Below are 16712 nucleotides of genomic sequence, written 5' to 3'. Positions count from 1 at the left end.
GAATTTCCAATTAAACCCTAGTTCAGTTTCTCAATCAACTCATATTTTTTAAATATTCCAAACAAATTTGTTTTCAATCTCATAATTACATTCCCTCTAAATACATCATACAAGCTCCGATTAAATCTCAAAAAAAAATTTAAAATTCCAATAAAATTATTTGTCAAATAACCTTATTATTTAATTATTATTTGGATATTATATTTTACACAAATAATCTTATTATTTAATATTACTTAGGTACTATATTTTACAGGAATACTAAATTTGTCACGTTCTATAAGAGTCCCTGTCAAAGAAAAATCCGACAACGTCTCCCCTGTACCAGTGACAATCTGAATCCATAAATACACAACCCTCAGGGTCTCTCAATCCTCGACTAACACGGTCGGAACATAAGGGAATAATTTAAATAAACATTTCACGCAGTTATATATATATATATATATATATATATATATATATATATATATATATATCAACTTACTCCACTACAACGAGGAAAACACAACCCACAACGGATTTTCAAATCGACTTGACAAATTTATTTATATTTAAGTACATGTACGTTATTTCATTATCTGTTGATTGTACTTAAATTCTAAGTGGCTTCTCTGCCACCAGAAAAGTTTTGAAAAAGAGATAAAAAATTATAGACAGATCATAAGTCTTGGACATACTAATCTTGGGATTTTAAAACTAAGTAAATCGTTTATGCCTTTTTATTTTGTTGTTATCTAATTCCGCTACAAATTCTTGTATTGATAGAAATGAACAAACGACGAAAGAAAAGGAAAAAAAATTGATATTAACCCCCTCAGTCGTTCAGAAGTTAACTTTACAATGAAATATATGGAATATTCAAAATTTTAGAAGGATATATTTGTAAAATTATATTCTAAATGGTAAATAAGTAAATTAGAAAATATGCGAAGGATATACCTACAATTTTACCTGAAAGCAAAATAAACAACTAAACATAGGCGAGGCAAAGAGAAAGAGAGCGGTTCCGCCATGGTCGTCACCACGAATGTTTCCGCTCCCTACACTGTCTTCGTCTACGACACTTTGATGGATGACTGTTGGTGCGGGTAGCACTAACGGTCTAACCTAGGTTTTGATGAATGACAAATAGGTTAAGTTAGTTTTGTTGTTGTCTGAGACTTTGATCGAGTGTGCAGGAGAAGTCCAGACAGGTCGACGGGCTGACTAGATAGCTGGCGAGAAGTCCAGACGGGTCGAAGGGCTGACCGGACGTTTGGCAGGTAAGTGAGGTAAGTCACTAGAGGGGAGTGACTGCGAGGACGCGTTCCCAGGAAGGGAACATTAGGCGTCGATCCGGCTTAGATCCATTTCGGATATCTAAGTCGAGATCGTGACTAGATTCCGGTCTCGGAAAGACGGAATCTAAGTCATACTATTTGTGTTAATTCATACTATTATAAAATGTGCTAACAATCTATTTTGCAGGATATATATTGCCTCGGACTAACTTTGTTTTGCAAGAAAAGGAGTTTTCGGAACAGGTGATCCGGCCGGAGGATCCGGCGACTCAAGGCAAATTATATCCACCACGCGACGTGACATTCCGTGCCGGAAGGAATCCAGCCTATATAAAGAAGCCCAGGAGATAATCAATCATCATATCTCGAGAACTCCTCTACTCGGGTCCTGTGCTCTCACGTTCTTGCGGCCAACAAGCTCAAAGTGCTCCTTCGGGTTTTAGTTAATTTCCTTGTCGATATTATTTTTTCACTAGCATTTCCTGTACTTATTTTGTAACTATTCGAATTGATAGTGATTGCCCAAAGTGGTCAAGGACCACGGGCCTTCGAGTAGGAGTCGTCGGGCACGAAGTAAAAAAGCGTGTTCATTTACTTTCCGTGCGTATTTTAACTCAACTTTTGAATCGATATTCACCCCCATCGAGCGATCACGGTCGCTATCAGAGCGGGGTCGCCTCGATTTGGTGCAACCACCAATCGAGGGGTGAAACCTTTCCTTTGTTTTTTCCTCTTAAAATTTTTTTTCTCATTTTTTATATCATTTTTTTGTAATTAAATCTAAATTGGTGCAACACCAATCTAGATTTGTCTTAATTTTTTTCCGCACTACTAATCCAAGACCAAGTCTTGGGATTTTTGTCTCTTTCTTCATCTGTGTGCAGGACTAAAATGTCTCAGTATGAAGGATTCAGCACAGTACGCCCCCACTCTTCAACGGGACGATTTTCCGTACTGGAAAAAGCGGATGGAGGTTTACCTCAAGATCGACTTCGACCAGTGGATGAGTATTACGAGACCCTACAAAATTCCGTCGACAACTCCGGAAATTCACTAGATCTGGAACAATGGACTCCGGACATGAGAAAGAAGTCATCAACGGACTACAAAGCTAAGCTGTGGGACAAATTGATCGAGCTGCACGAGGGAACGAGCGACGCCAAGGTAACAAAACGAGACCTGCTTTTAAATAAAAATTTTAATATAAAAATCCAGGAAGGAGAAACGACGAATCAGCTTCACGTGAGGATCAAGGACATCCTCAACGGGCTTCATGCGATAGGCCACCAGATGGAAAACAGAGACTTAATAAGGTACGCATTAAACGCCTTTCCACGTAATAGTTTGTGGGCATCAATAGTGGATGCCTACAAAATTTCAAAAAATCTTTCTAAGTTAAAATTAGATGAGCTTTTCTGTGAATTAGAATTACATGAACAAACTAATGCTGGAGCCGAGAAAGGTATAGCTTTATTTGCAGGTTCCACTAAAGAAAAGAAAAGCAAGCCTGAATTTGAAGAAGATTCCGACCATGACTCCGAAGACGAAGAACACCTGGTGAACTTGGTAAGAAAAATGTTCACCAGGAGAAAGAGGAGCTTCAGTAAAAAGGACCTTCAAAAGCTCAGCTCTCTCACAGAACAAAGGGCAGGTTGCGATAAAGGGACACTACAAGAACGAATGCCCAAAACTCGGACAAATCGGAGGAAGAAGAGCAGAAACATCGAGCCACCTCGCACTGATGGCCCACGAAGCTGAAACAGAAGACGAGTCGGAAGATGAAGACGGGTCTGAACCCGAAACAAGCCACGAGTCTGTACTCGTTTCCGAAGGCCCGAATGAGGTATACTTTAATTTAAACAAAAAAATTTTTAGAATTATTTCCTGTTTAAACAATAAATTAATTAAAACAGAAAATGAAAACAAATCACTTCTTGAGGAAAATCAAAACCTCAAGGAACAAATCAAAAATTCAAATCCAACTCAAGATCTAACACTTGAGGAGGACAATTTATCATTAAAAAATGAGATTAATAATTTAAAAGAAATGTTAGAAAAATTCACAACAAGATCAAAAAATTTAGACTTAATCCTGAATAATCAAAAAGCATGTTATAATAAAACCGGACTAGGATATAAGTCGAATTCAAATAAAACCTTCAAATCATTAATAACCCAATACAAATCAACCAATCTAGCTTGGGTTCCGAAAGCGTGTCTGACCACGCAAGTAGGACTTAATCAATATTATATACCTAAAGAAAAAATACATTATATAAAATCGGACAAACCTAAATCAAATTCAAAATCTAAACACTTTAAAAATCAACAAAATTATCACCAAGTTAACCATAACTATAAAAAGAATCGACACAAACCTAAATCAAATTCAAAATCTAAACACTTTAAAAATCAACAAAATTATCACCAAGTTAACCATAACTATAAAAAGAATCGACACAAACCTAAAACCAAAATTTAAAATCAATGGCCAATAATTCAAGGGGAGGCTCCAGACACCTCCAAAACTAACTTACCCGACAGGGTAACCCAAAACAAATTAACCCGGCAGGGTAATTAGGATTAGAGACCAAGTTTAACTTGAATCATGGTACCGGTGAAGTTTTTGGATGATAGTACGTTAGGGAAACTTGGGCATCGCATGTCTAGAAAGATATGGTTTCGATCTAGTGCATTTGGCCAAGTGGAACTGACCGAAGCTACTCTTAAATGAATCCTAACCAGTTAGACCAAGATTTAGTACTAAGCTCCGTGGATAGGACTATTCGGAAAACCTCGAAAGGTTGGTTACTTCTAATGACGTCCATGTGACTCACCAAGCTTAGAAGTTTATCCGAAGAATGCCTGTTTGTAGAGACCAAAACTAAACCTGAATCTAATACTAGTTAAACCAAACTCTGTAATCAAACTAATTTCATCTCACAAAATCATAGGATTCCCTGATTGATAATATAGATCGAGTGAGATGAATAAGACTTAAAAATTAATTTCAAAATTTTAATTTTAAACTTAAAAATTAATTTCAAAATTAATTTCAAAATTTTAATTTTAAACTTAAAAATTAATTTCAAAATTTTAATTTAAAACTTAAAAATTAATTTCAAAATTTTAATTTTAAACTTAAAAATTAATTTCAAAATTTTAATTTTAAAACTTAAAAATTAATTTCAAAATTTTAATTTTAAAACTTAAAAATTAATTTCAAAATTTTAATTTTAAACTTAAAAATTAATTTCAAAATTTTAATTTTAAACTTAAAAATTAATTTCAAAATTTTAATTTTAAACTTAAAAATTAATTTCAAAATTTTAATTTTAAACTTAAAAATTAAATTCAAAATTTTAATTTTAAACTTAAATTTTTTTTCAAAAAAAAAAATTATTTTCAAAATTTTAACTTCAAAATTTTAATTTTAAAAACTTAACTTCAAACCTAAATCTCCAAAAAAAAAAAAAAAAAAGGGTCAAAAACCAAGGGCGGGCGCCCCTGGTATTCCCCTCCGGGGCGGCCGGAAGGGGATCCGGGCGCCCCGCCCTAAATCAACCCCGGGCGCCCGGAAGGGATCTAGGCGCCCGGAGTCCCCTATAAATAAGGGGCAGCAGGCGCCCCCAACCCTTGCCCCACAAACTTTACTTTTGCCAAAGGTTTACTCCAAACCTTAGTGCGAGAGTATTTTAAATCATATTTTCTTGCGGTGAAGACGCTGTTGCGATTCAACCGAGGTCGTCAGATCTATATTTGTCGATGGCTCCTCGGTAAAAATTCTTCCCCTCTCTAAAACTTTATTTTTTGTCCTCTCATTTTTTTTCTTAGAATATTTTCTTATATATACAGTAGGAAACGAACAAATACTGGTGCTGGACCCTCTAATGCTAGCTCTGACCCTAGGTTTCCCACAGATGAACTAAGGATTAAGTTTGAGTCAACCATTTATAAAGCCATTAGGACTACCTGCATAGATAGATCATTCTTTCTAGAGTCATGTCCCTCTGTTTTAGAGGTTATAGAACACTATAACTTAAGGAACCTTGTCGAATGTACCAGTCCAATAAACATAAGTCTGTGTGCCGAATTTTGCAATAACCTAGTGAAAGTAGACGATCTCACCTATACCACTAGGGCAGCAGGCACTGATATCACATTTTCCCCTACGACTATCCGAGAGTTTTTAGAGTTGCGTCCATCTACTTGTTCCTTTTTGTGTTATCCTCCCAGGGATCTACCATTCTGAGATCCCTACTCATATATTACTCTCGATACGATTTATTTGTATTTTTTTGGGGGAGAGCGAGATCCCACTGTGACACAGTTTAGGTCGGTAGAACTTCGGGTCCAGGACTACGCTCTTTATAGGGTTTTAGTCCTTTGCATTTTACCACTGACTACTCGGGACATCGTTGTGATGCGCCCATTCCATTCATTTTTACTCTATGCCCTGAGTCATAGATTAGATATTGACATCAGCCTACATATCTTCTCCACCATTATCTACTCGGCTGGATTTGTGACTGATAGACGAGTCCACATGCCATTTTGTCACATTTTGACAGCCTATATGTCCTCGTTGCACATTGATGTCACTAGAGGAGACATTGCCCATATGACCGAATTCGATGTTATAGCAGCTCGGAACTTCTCCCTAGCTGGTGTCCAGATAGATAGGGATGACGGGACTATGTCTTGGCGGAGGGGGGCACAGCACCAGCCCGATCCAGAGTTCATGCTCGCACTATTTCCAGAGGAAGCCGCACAGGCTCCACCACCGCCCCCAGCTCGAGCACCACGTCACGCTCCCCGCACTCTAGCCGACCGTATGACCGGACTAGAGAGAGCTATGGCGAGTCTCCAGCAGGAGAACTCAGATTTTCATCGGGACATTCGGCGAGAGGTTGCCGAGTTACGAGCTGCCGGGGATACCCGACACACTGAGCTGATGGCGCTTCTCCGATCCTTGGGATCTGGACCACCCCCTTCATCATCTCAGTAGATCTAGTTATGACTCACTTCTATAGCTACACTACCTGTAAAATATTTTGGATCTATCTAGTGATATTTCAGACTTACATTGATTATGTTCTATCTTGATAGACTAAGGATTTTTCAAAAATACTTTCAAAAATGGTTTTATCAAATTATAAGTTAAACTTGTTTGTTTTCAAAACTTCCCATTTTTAGATTTTCAAAAACAGTTTTGGCCTTAGACTAGTTTTGAATTCTTAGAAAGCATGTACCCATAGGACTAGTTTTTGAGCATCTCACCAACACCTTATGTTTACCTTACTTGTGTTTGACAAACATAGAAAGGGGTGAGATGCATAGACCAACTGTCTGGACTTAAGATGCTTATTTCGGTGCATCAGCATAAGTCTGGACGTTAAATACAACTCAAATATTAATCAGATTAAGTTCATCAGTCAAGTCAAAGACTGACTGCTTATAATCAACTTAATCTGACTAACCAAGTGAAAGCTACTATCTTCTGATAGTTAGTTAGTACCTAATTGGTTAGACAGCTGTTTAAATTTAAGTATCAAGTTCAGAAATTAATTAAAATTTTGTATGTTTGAAAAATGCCTTTTATACTATTTTAATTTTGACTTATTTTTAAAACACCAGTTTACAAAAAGCTAAACTAAGTGTTTGAAAAACTTGGAAGTTGAATCCCACCTAATTTTTTAAGTTGACTATTGCAAATTTAAACTTATTCAATTTTTTAACATATGCTTGAAAATTAAACCTTCCAAATTTAGCTTTTATCAAATTAGCCTTAAAAATTTATTTTGGCAAATTTAATCTTACTTGTTTAATTTTTACTTTGTTTTGAAAAATTGAAGTTAAAAAATTTACCTTTTTGAAAAGTAAATGTTACTTAAACTTGAAAAGAAAATTTGATAATCCTGATTTAAATTTTTTTTTACACGCTTAAAAAGTTAAACTTGATTAACTTTAATTTTATACTTTTCAAAATTCAACTTGTCTCCCCCAAGTCAACTTGATTTTTTTCCTTGGATTTAAAAATTGTATTTTTTTTTGAACCAAACTCAGATATTTTTTTCCAAGATTAACTGTGATTATTTTTTTAAAAAGTAACTCTACACTATGATTGTTTACCCTTGCTTATTTTTTTTGATGAATGCCAAAGGGGGAGGCATAAACCAACTTGAAAACACTAAAACTAACTTTAAAACCGATGTACCTGTTTTTTTGCGTTCTTTCACTAACTTAACCAAGTTGTCATTCCATCAAAAAGGGGGAGATTGTTGGTGCGGGTAGCACTAACGGTCTAACCTAGGTTTTGATGAATGACAAATAGGTTAAGTTAGTTTTGTTGTTGTCTGAGACTTTGATCGAGTGTGCAGGAGAAGTCCAGACAAGTCGACGGGCTGACCGGATGTCTGGCACGAAGTCCAGCTAGGTCGACGGGCTGACCGGATAGCTGGCGAGAAGTCCAAGCGGGTCGACGGGCTGACCGGACGCTTGGCGAGAAGTCCAGCTAGGTCGATGGGCTGACCGGATAGCTGGCGAGAAGTCCAGACGGGTCGAAGGGCTGACCGGACGTCTGACAGGTGAGTAAAGGTAAGTCACTGGAAGGGAGTGACTGTGAGGACGCGTTCCCAGGAAGGGAACATTAGGCGTCGATCCGGCTTAGATCCATTTCGGATATCTAAGTCGAGATCGTGACTAGATTCCGGTCTCGAAAAGACGGAATCTAAGTCATACTATTTGTGCTAATTCATACTATTATAAAATGTGCTAACAATCTATTTTGCAGGATATATATTGCCTCGGACTAACTTTGTTTTGCAGGAAAAGGGAGTTTTCTGGAACAAGGTGGTCCGGGCGCCCGGAAGGCAAATTATATCCAGCCAAGTCGTCGCCACGTGGAGCATCTCGGGTTGAGCAGCTACGTCACATTCCAGGCGCCCGGAGCAACATATAAAAGAAGCCCCAGGCAGGAGCTTCAGTAATCAATCATCATATCTGAGAACTCCTCTACTGCTGGTCCTGCTGCTCTACGTTCTTACAACGCCAACAAGCTCCGACAAAGTGCTCCTTCGGGTTTTAGTTAATTTCCTTGTCGGTATTATTTTTTTTCACTAGCATTTCCTGTACTAATTTTGTAACTATATTTGAATTGATAGTGATTGCCTAACGAAAGTGGTCAAGGACCACGGGCCTTCGAGTAGGAGTCGTCACAGGCTCCGAACGAAGTAAAAAAAACTGTGTTCATTTACTTTTCTGATGCGTATTTTAACTCAACTTTTCGAATCGATATTCACCCCCCCTCTATCGAACGATCACGGTCCTACAATGACGAGGTTGTGCAGGCACTGCTCAAGCACGTCCCTCCCTCTTCCTCCGTCGTCCTCAACCACTAGTACCTATCTCTCTTCCCCCTTCCTCCACTCCTCGATTGGTTGTTTGACTGCGCTCCTACTGTTCTCGTCTCTGTGATGGATTAGATCTCAATCTAGTTTGTCGACGACCAATCGCACTTTTACTTACGCGTTCTGTTCCGACAAATTCGAAGGGTGTGGGGTTGCCTGTGGATTTAGACATTGGCTTAGCCTGATGCCGACAAAGGGTCATATTACCGATGATACCGTATCAATTTTTAACCATGCAAACTGTTTCTAAAGTATATCCACTTCTTGACCATGGGAACTGGTTTAAATCTAAATTTCTTGCTTCTATTGATCGAGTTATGTTGCAACTAATTCAAATTTTATTCATGTAGGCATAGGTACAGGATAAAGGGACGTGTTTATCCTACAATTCTTCCCGTAGAAACTAAGAAGGTGAACATAAGCGAGGCAGAGAGAAAGAGATCGGTCCGCTATGGCCGTCGCCACGAATGTTTCTGCTCCGCACACCGTCTTCGTCTACGGCACTCTGATGGATGACGAGGTTGTGTAGGCACTGCTCAAGCACGTCCCTCCCTCTTCCTACGCCATCCTCAACCACTAGTACCTATCTCTCTTCCCCCTTCCTCCACTCCTCGATTGGTTGTTTGATTGCACTCCTACCGTTCTCGTCTCTTTGATGGATTAGATCTCAATCTGGTTGTCGATGACTAATCGCACTTTTACCTACGCGTTTTGTTCCGACAAATTCGGAGGGTGTGGGGTTGCCTGTGGATTTAGACATTGGCTTAGCTTGATGTCGACAAAAGGTCATATTACCGATACCATATCAATTTTTAACCATGCAAACTGTTTCTGAAGTATATCCACTTCTTGACCATGTGAATTGAGGATCAATGCTTGATAAGGGTTTAAATCTATATTTCTTGCTTCTATTGATCGAGTTATGTTGCAACTAATTCAAATTTTAATCATGTAGCCACAAGTACAGCATAAAGGGACGTGTTTATCCTGCAATTCTTCCCATAGAAACTAAGAAGGTGGCTGGCAAGGTGTGTTGTTTTACCATACTTTATCAAATCTCTGAAAGGTGCTTTATTCCCGGGGTAGATTTCATGATTTGAAATCAACTGAATGGTCATTGGCTCTTAGCCTTGATATTAAGGATTAATAATGTAATATTAAACCTAGATTGTTTCTACACTTCTTACTCATGATCTTGATGTAATTGTTTCTCTTGTAAAATGATATATGAATTGGTAGGATCCCAAGTCCCAACTCAAAAGAAGAAAATTAAAACTAAGAAACAATCACTTCGTGAAAAGACAAATCCATCCTCATTATGTTACCTGACTCAAAAGGCACTTATAGCTTTCTTCTCTCTTCTTTGTTGATCTAGTAATTGGTTGGTGGAATTAGTACCAGACAATTTATTGAGAACTGAGAACACCAACAATGCATCTCTTATCCATTCAATTTACGTTCATATGAAACACATTGATTTGCTTACATGCTTTTTTTTTCCACCTGCCTTCCTGACACAGCTACATTGTAACTTCCCACTGAAAAACTACAGTTTTCCTGACTTACTTTTTTGCTGTGCTTCTTAGGAATGGAAGCGACTGCACAAGGAGGGTTTTCTCTCGATGACATTGGGGTTTATGGATGAAATTGAGCAACCCGATTTAAAGACTAGGGTTGCTACATATGAATCATACTTTCAAAGTTGAAATGCACCAACTCGTACTTCGAACAATGCTGGCTGGGCTGTTTGCTTCTGCATCTAGTCATTCTTATTCAAGCAGTTAAAGTTAAATTGCATAAATAAATTAATAACTAGTTCTGCATGGGTACTAATTGATGATATTACATCAACTATGTAGGCATAATTGGGATGCCATGTAAATGCTTGTCTATTGGTACCACAGCAGTATTTTCATGGAATATTGAACATTTTGCTAGAGTAATTACTAGTTTCAAGAAAGACTGCTGAATAATACATTGTCATATCAAATAGGCACCCTACATGATGAAACTTACAGTGTGTTTGAGTTTTGATGGTGATGCACAAGTAAGATTTAGTAGCATTTTGGTGGTTATACCTCCTCAAGCTTGACGTCCAAATCACCATGATTTCTCAAGAGCCTAACTATTCTTTTTTTCCTAGCCACTAGATAGCTCTTTGGACCAAGTGTAATCAGCAGGTGGGCACAATAAGTTACAATTAGATTGAAAACATAAGCAGTATCAATACAGAAAATTAGCTCGTTTCTCTACACATTTACAAACTTGAAAACTCTGGAGACTTGTCCCCATTCTATGAGTGGGACTGGCATTTAACTACGTAACATACCTGAATCATTAGAAGACTGACGCTTCTGATAGAATCCTAATAATTGCCTCCTCTTCAAGTTCTAGTCTTCATCAAAAGAAGAAAAGGATGGATGGTGTGGTCCATGTGGCTACCTGTGCTTTTCATGAATCAGCCTTGCAAACCAATGTCTTAGGAAGGATTTCAGTAGTATGAGATCATCCATCACAATTTTCTCAGACAATTTTCATTGTGAAAAGGGAAATGGTTTTGGATTACAGGTTCACCGCATGACCATCTGTCGCTCAAAATGTTCATATGACCCGGCAGATGGATTGCCTGAGTTCTGATCACATTGGCCCCTCCAGGCATTTCCACCATCTGAACTGCTGCATGCTTGATTTGGGAGGTTGTTTCCCAAATCAATATCCAGGCTCATTTGTTGAACTTCTTGTGGAGATAGTATTTTGATGTGCCGAACACAGTTCACAAACTCACCTGCACATTTGTAGCAAAGCTTGGATAACAAGGAAAGAAAATATATTCGCAAAGTATGATATCAAATTATCCCCATTAAATCAATATGCATTTGAATTTGCTATTTTTTCCTTTTAATTTTATTTTGCTCTCTAGAGATACACTGACTAGATCAGCAGATCAGCTTTTGTACAACGTGTCAGTGAAATACCAGAATCATAAAGAAAATAACTTATTTGGGGTCACTAATTAGTGAAATCAAGATTTAACAGTCTTGAATTTTTTGTAAATGCTTTAATACTTGCCAACATGAGAAAAACATTGCAAATTTCAGTAAAGATTTTGTAGCAATTAACTCATTATGGTTACTTCCAGAAAACATAAAGATTATCTTTAGTAATCCTATATCATAATTGATCCCGTCCGGAAGTTGAGTCGGATAAAGGCGGGCCTTATTCTACGAAAGGTTGACGGAGAGTCGTTGAAGTGTTAAATCCGCCGAGTACCCCCTGGAAAGGTTCGCACGAGCGGCCTACGGAGAGAGATGATCAGGACGATGACGCTAATGTTCTGCACACACTCAGACGAGTCCACCGGTCGTTAGAGACCAAGAATCAGGGAAAAAGTCCCCGGATCAGGCCCTCCGATGCTCAAGTCAGGTACATTTTCCCCAGAAATCGCAGAGAACGGACGAAAAGTAAATGACTAGTGAGAAATGACGAGTGAGCGTACCTGCATAAGGGACAAGACATCCCTTTTTATACTACAACGGAAGTTTCTGGGTCTGACGGGTGTCAGGGAATGTTGGCTGTCAGGCTTTGTCTGGCGATGATTGACACGTGGCTTTTCTTGATAGGCTGGCGGCAAAATCTAAGGTGTGTTGAGCCCTGATTGTTGGCATATTCCCTGACACCTTGATTATTCTCTCTGACAAGCAATTACGATTCCTTCGCTAATTTGTCCTGTAGTGTCTGACCGACGAGCTTGCGTTCCGAGATCTAGGCTTGCCCTGCCTTTGTCCTCTACTATCTTTGGCCTACACATCTTGATAGGTACTCTGGGTCTATATCTAGACTTCTGCTCTTTGACTCGGATGTCCTGATCTGCGCACCGGGTCTGTGAGAAGACCTATGAGTCTTGGTTCAAACGTCCCGACCTACACGCTGCATCTGTCCGCCGACCCACATCTGTATGCTATTATCCAAGGCACGAACATCCCGACCTGCACGCTAGGTCTGTCAGCCGACCCACATCTATCTGCTGTTATCTAAGGCATGAACATCCCGACCTGCATGCTGGATCTGCCTGCCGACCCACATCTATCTGCTGTTATCCAAGGCACGAACATCCCGACCTGCACGCTGGGTCTGCCTGCTGACCCACATCTATCTGCTGCAATCCAATGCATGAACGCCCCGATCTGCACGCTGGGTCTGTTTGCCGACCCACATCTGTCTGTTGTTATCCAAGGCATGAACGTCCCGACCTGCACGCTGGGTCTGTCCGCCGACCCACATCTATCTGCTATTATCCAAGGCATGAACATCCCGACCTGCACGCTGGGTTTGCCTGCCGACCCACATCTATCTGCTGCTATCCAATGCATGAACGTCCCAACCTGCATGCTGGGTCTGCCTGCCGACCCACATCTATCTGCTGCTATCCAATGCATGAACGTCCCGACCTGCACGCTGGGTTTGTCCGTCGACCCACATCTATCTGCTGCTATCCAATGCATGAACATCCCGACCTGCACGCTGGGTCTGTCTGCCGACCCACATCTGTCTGCTGTTATCCAAGGCATGAACGTCTAGAGCCAATCATTTGATGATTGTATTTTGGACTTGTTGTATCATATTCTATATAAATAAAGGCATTTAGTTTTGGTTATTATACTTATTGGTGCCAAATAAACTAAGTATAATAACGTCCTTGAGTAGGTTCTTACCTATATCAATCGATTGGTTGAATCGATAGTGAGATAATATAGGGAACACTACCCTAAATCATTCCTAGTCGAGTATTAACATTTAGGGACAATGTTAATGCAATAAGACTAGCATGTAGGTCAACTCGATGACTTGATCTCACAAGTCATGGATATGGAGATATCAAGTTGACACATGGGTATGCATTGGAGAATGTATCTTGAATGAATGACATGATGAGAAAAATATCATGAGACAGGACACATTTAACGTCCATCTCTGATGCTTCTTGTAAGCAGGCAGGTGGCGTGGCGAGGAGCCTCGGAATGAATGGGGAGCGTCTGCTACGTTCTTCGGTGAGAACGTTTCTCCCTATCCGGAAATTTGCTCCGTTGAGCTTGTCCTTCTTAAGGACAGAATGCAGAGAGAAGTTGTTCGTGTTTGACGTCATGGTAATTCTACAACAGAAAAATACAGAAAATAAATATCATATTCTTAATCATTTAATTAGGCCTTTAACTAAATGATGCTCCCACTGAATTCTATAATTCAAGTGGGACAAGATCCACATCATACTAACCGTTGAGTTAGCTTTGTCTAATACACCCAAGTTTTAGTATGATCGGTAGGTAACGATTACCAATTACATCTCTATACAACTCTTGTTTATAGGATCAAGATCCGCATTGATATTAAAACTCGAGTTAGCTTTGGCTAATACGCCCAAGAGTTAATATATATGTGATTTTGACCTATCTTTCCAACCGTTGGAAGAATGCCTATAGTTGTACTCGATCCAACCGAGTAAACTAGGAATACTCAATCTAATTGAGTTTGTACTCGCCCATGCGTTGATAAGCGGGACCAAGATTGTCCCTCCGTACCCTACCAAGATAATATGTGTTGCTCTGCTTTGGCAGATTCAACAACGACATGTGATCGAGTTAGTAGTAGGTATCACGGCACGGTAGGCATTAGAGTTGACGTGATTTAGATCTAATCTAAATGATGATGCGTATCAAATACTTGATTTAGATCTAATCTAATCGTGGGGTGCATCATGTGCACGATTTAGATCTAATCTAATCGCGGCACTAATTAACTACTTAATTAAACATGCATCACATACATATAAGTAATTAATTAAATTATTTTGTGTTTGTGTCATGGCCCTACTACGATCTTCTCAAGCCAATGAGAAGATCGGATGGTCAACCTAAGGTCAACAGCTTCTCAAGCTTCTTCCTTTGACCACCTTGTGTTGCTCGCGCCCTCCTCGTAACTCCGTCTCGTGTGGACCTTCCACCGCTTCAAAATTTTATTACAATTTTGAAACTCGAGTTACATTCGAGTCTAAATCTAATTTACAACCAGAATATAAGAGAAAGGCACGACGCACAGGTCGCGAATAAAATAAAAAAAATACAGCACACACATCACATAACGACACGCAGGCCGTATTATGAATTACAACACAAATCCAATCACATTGGGTCTTTTGGGCCATGACTATCACAAAATTAATATATAATTCTAAATTATATATTTTTTCATAATTTTCTGTAATTTTCATAATTTTTACAATTTTATGAGTAAAATTTTCTCGGCGGTCCCGTTTAGCGTTTTCGGGCGCAATCGCGAAACGAATCCCCTTGTGGGGCCAGGGGCAGCGCCCCTACCCGTGATCTAACCATCGCGAGGGTTCCTTTGCGATCTAACAACGCCTAAGCCAGCTGTCCCAAAAATTTTGGGGCGAAACATTGCCGTTTTGGAAAATTCTTCTCGGTAGTCGAAGCCTACAAGTGTCTAAACACTTGTGCTTCGCTTCTATGAGAAAAATACCCATTAAAACTATAAAAACATGAATTTACAGAAAGTTTACAGATCTATATTTTTCATAAAAATACGAATCTAAACTTGTACTCGCTTCGCACGTAACCGCTTTTCGTGTCGCGAAAACCCCGAATCACCCATGCCACTGGATCTCGTGCGAAGGATAGATTTCAAAAAAAAAAAACATTTAAATACGAGTACGAGTTTACTAAAGCTTAGATCTACTCCTAGATCTACATGGAAGAGATCTATACCTTCGATGCGTGCCCTTTTTCGTATCCCGCTCGTCCAAGATTCGTCGGATCTCGAAAGTATCAAAGATAGATACTTCTCTATACGTATCCACACGAACACACTAGGTGGAGATGACCAAAACAAGGTGTGCTAGCACCTTATGGGATTCGGCCAAGGAAAGGAGAGGGAGAGCAAAAATGGCTAGAGGAAGGAGATGAAGTGAATGCACATGAATGAGAAAATGAATTCACATCCACAACAAAAAGTGGCCGGCCACTTTCCCAAGTGTAACCCCCATTTTTACATTAAGTGTGGCCATTAAAAGATTTGTAACCTCCATGAGATGGCACACACATGTGCTAAACATGATGATGTGGCACCTCATCATTAGCCACTTAATGCCAACTCACCAATGAGGTGGCATGAAGTCAAGTCAAACTTGACTCTTCATCTTCCTCTCAAGTCAAGTCAAACTTGACTTAATCTTTCTCATGGTTGATCTAATCCAACCATTTAATTCAAGCCAATTTAATATAATGAATCTAATTCATTTAATTAAATTGATTCAATGAGTCATAATCTAAATTAGACTCATTAAACACATGAATCAACTTGCGTCCAACTCAAGTTAGCCCAATTAGGATTACTCTTAATCCAATTTGATTCATCAAATGAATCTAATCCTCTTGGTTCATCATATGAACCTAATCTCCATCTAATTATCCTTAGTGTGTGACCCTATAGGTTCTTGTAACGTTGGCAATGCCCCTAAACCCATTTAGGAGCATAAGCAATGAGCGGTATCTAGCAACACATCATTACTACCCAATGTTACAAGAATGTTGAGATCCAACATCACCTTGTGACTACTAATTGTGACTCCTCACAATATATGACAAATGTCCTTCTATCCTAGACATCTAGATTGATCAATATGAGGCATAGACCGTGTCATCCTCTAATCAATCTAAATCTTGAACTCCAAGTAGACTCACTAAATCAAATGAGCTCAATATCTCATATTGACTCATCGCAAAGGAACCCTCGCGATGGTTAGATCGTGGGTAGGGGCGCTGCCCCTGCGAAAACGCTAAACGGGACCGCTGGAAAAATTTACTCATAAAATTGTAAAAATTATGAAAATTACAGAAAATTATGAAAAAATATATAATTTAGAATTATATATTAATTTTGTGATAGTCATGGCCCAAAAGACCCAATGTGATTGGATTTGTATTGTAATTCATAATACGGCCTGCGT

At 39.1% G+C, this 16712-nt stretch overlaps 1 pseudogene; it reads left to right on the top strand.

Annotated features, from left to right (window-relative positions):
* The first annotated feature begins 9143 nt into the window (after window positions 1-9143).
* LOC122029166 lies at window positions 9144-10635 on the top strand (annotated as a pseudogene).
* Window positions 10636-16712: the final 6077 nt, after the last annotated feature.

This window comes from Zingiber officinale, chromosome 10B (assembly GCF_018446385.1).
Source record: "Zingiber officinale cultivar Zhangliang chromosome 10B, Zo_v1.1, whole genome shotgun sequence".
NCBI classification, from domain to species: domain Eukaryota; kingdom Viridiplantae; phylum Streptophyta; class Magnoliopsida; order Zingiberales; family Zingiberaceae; genus Zingiber; species Zingiber officinale.
This window is presented reverse-complemented; position numbering and strand designations above follow the sequence as displayed.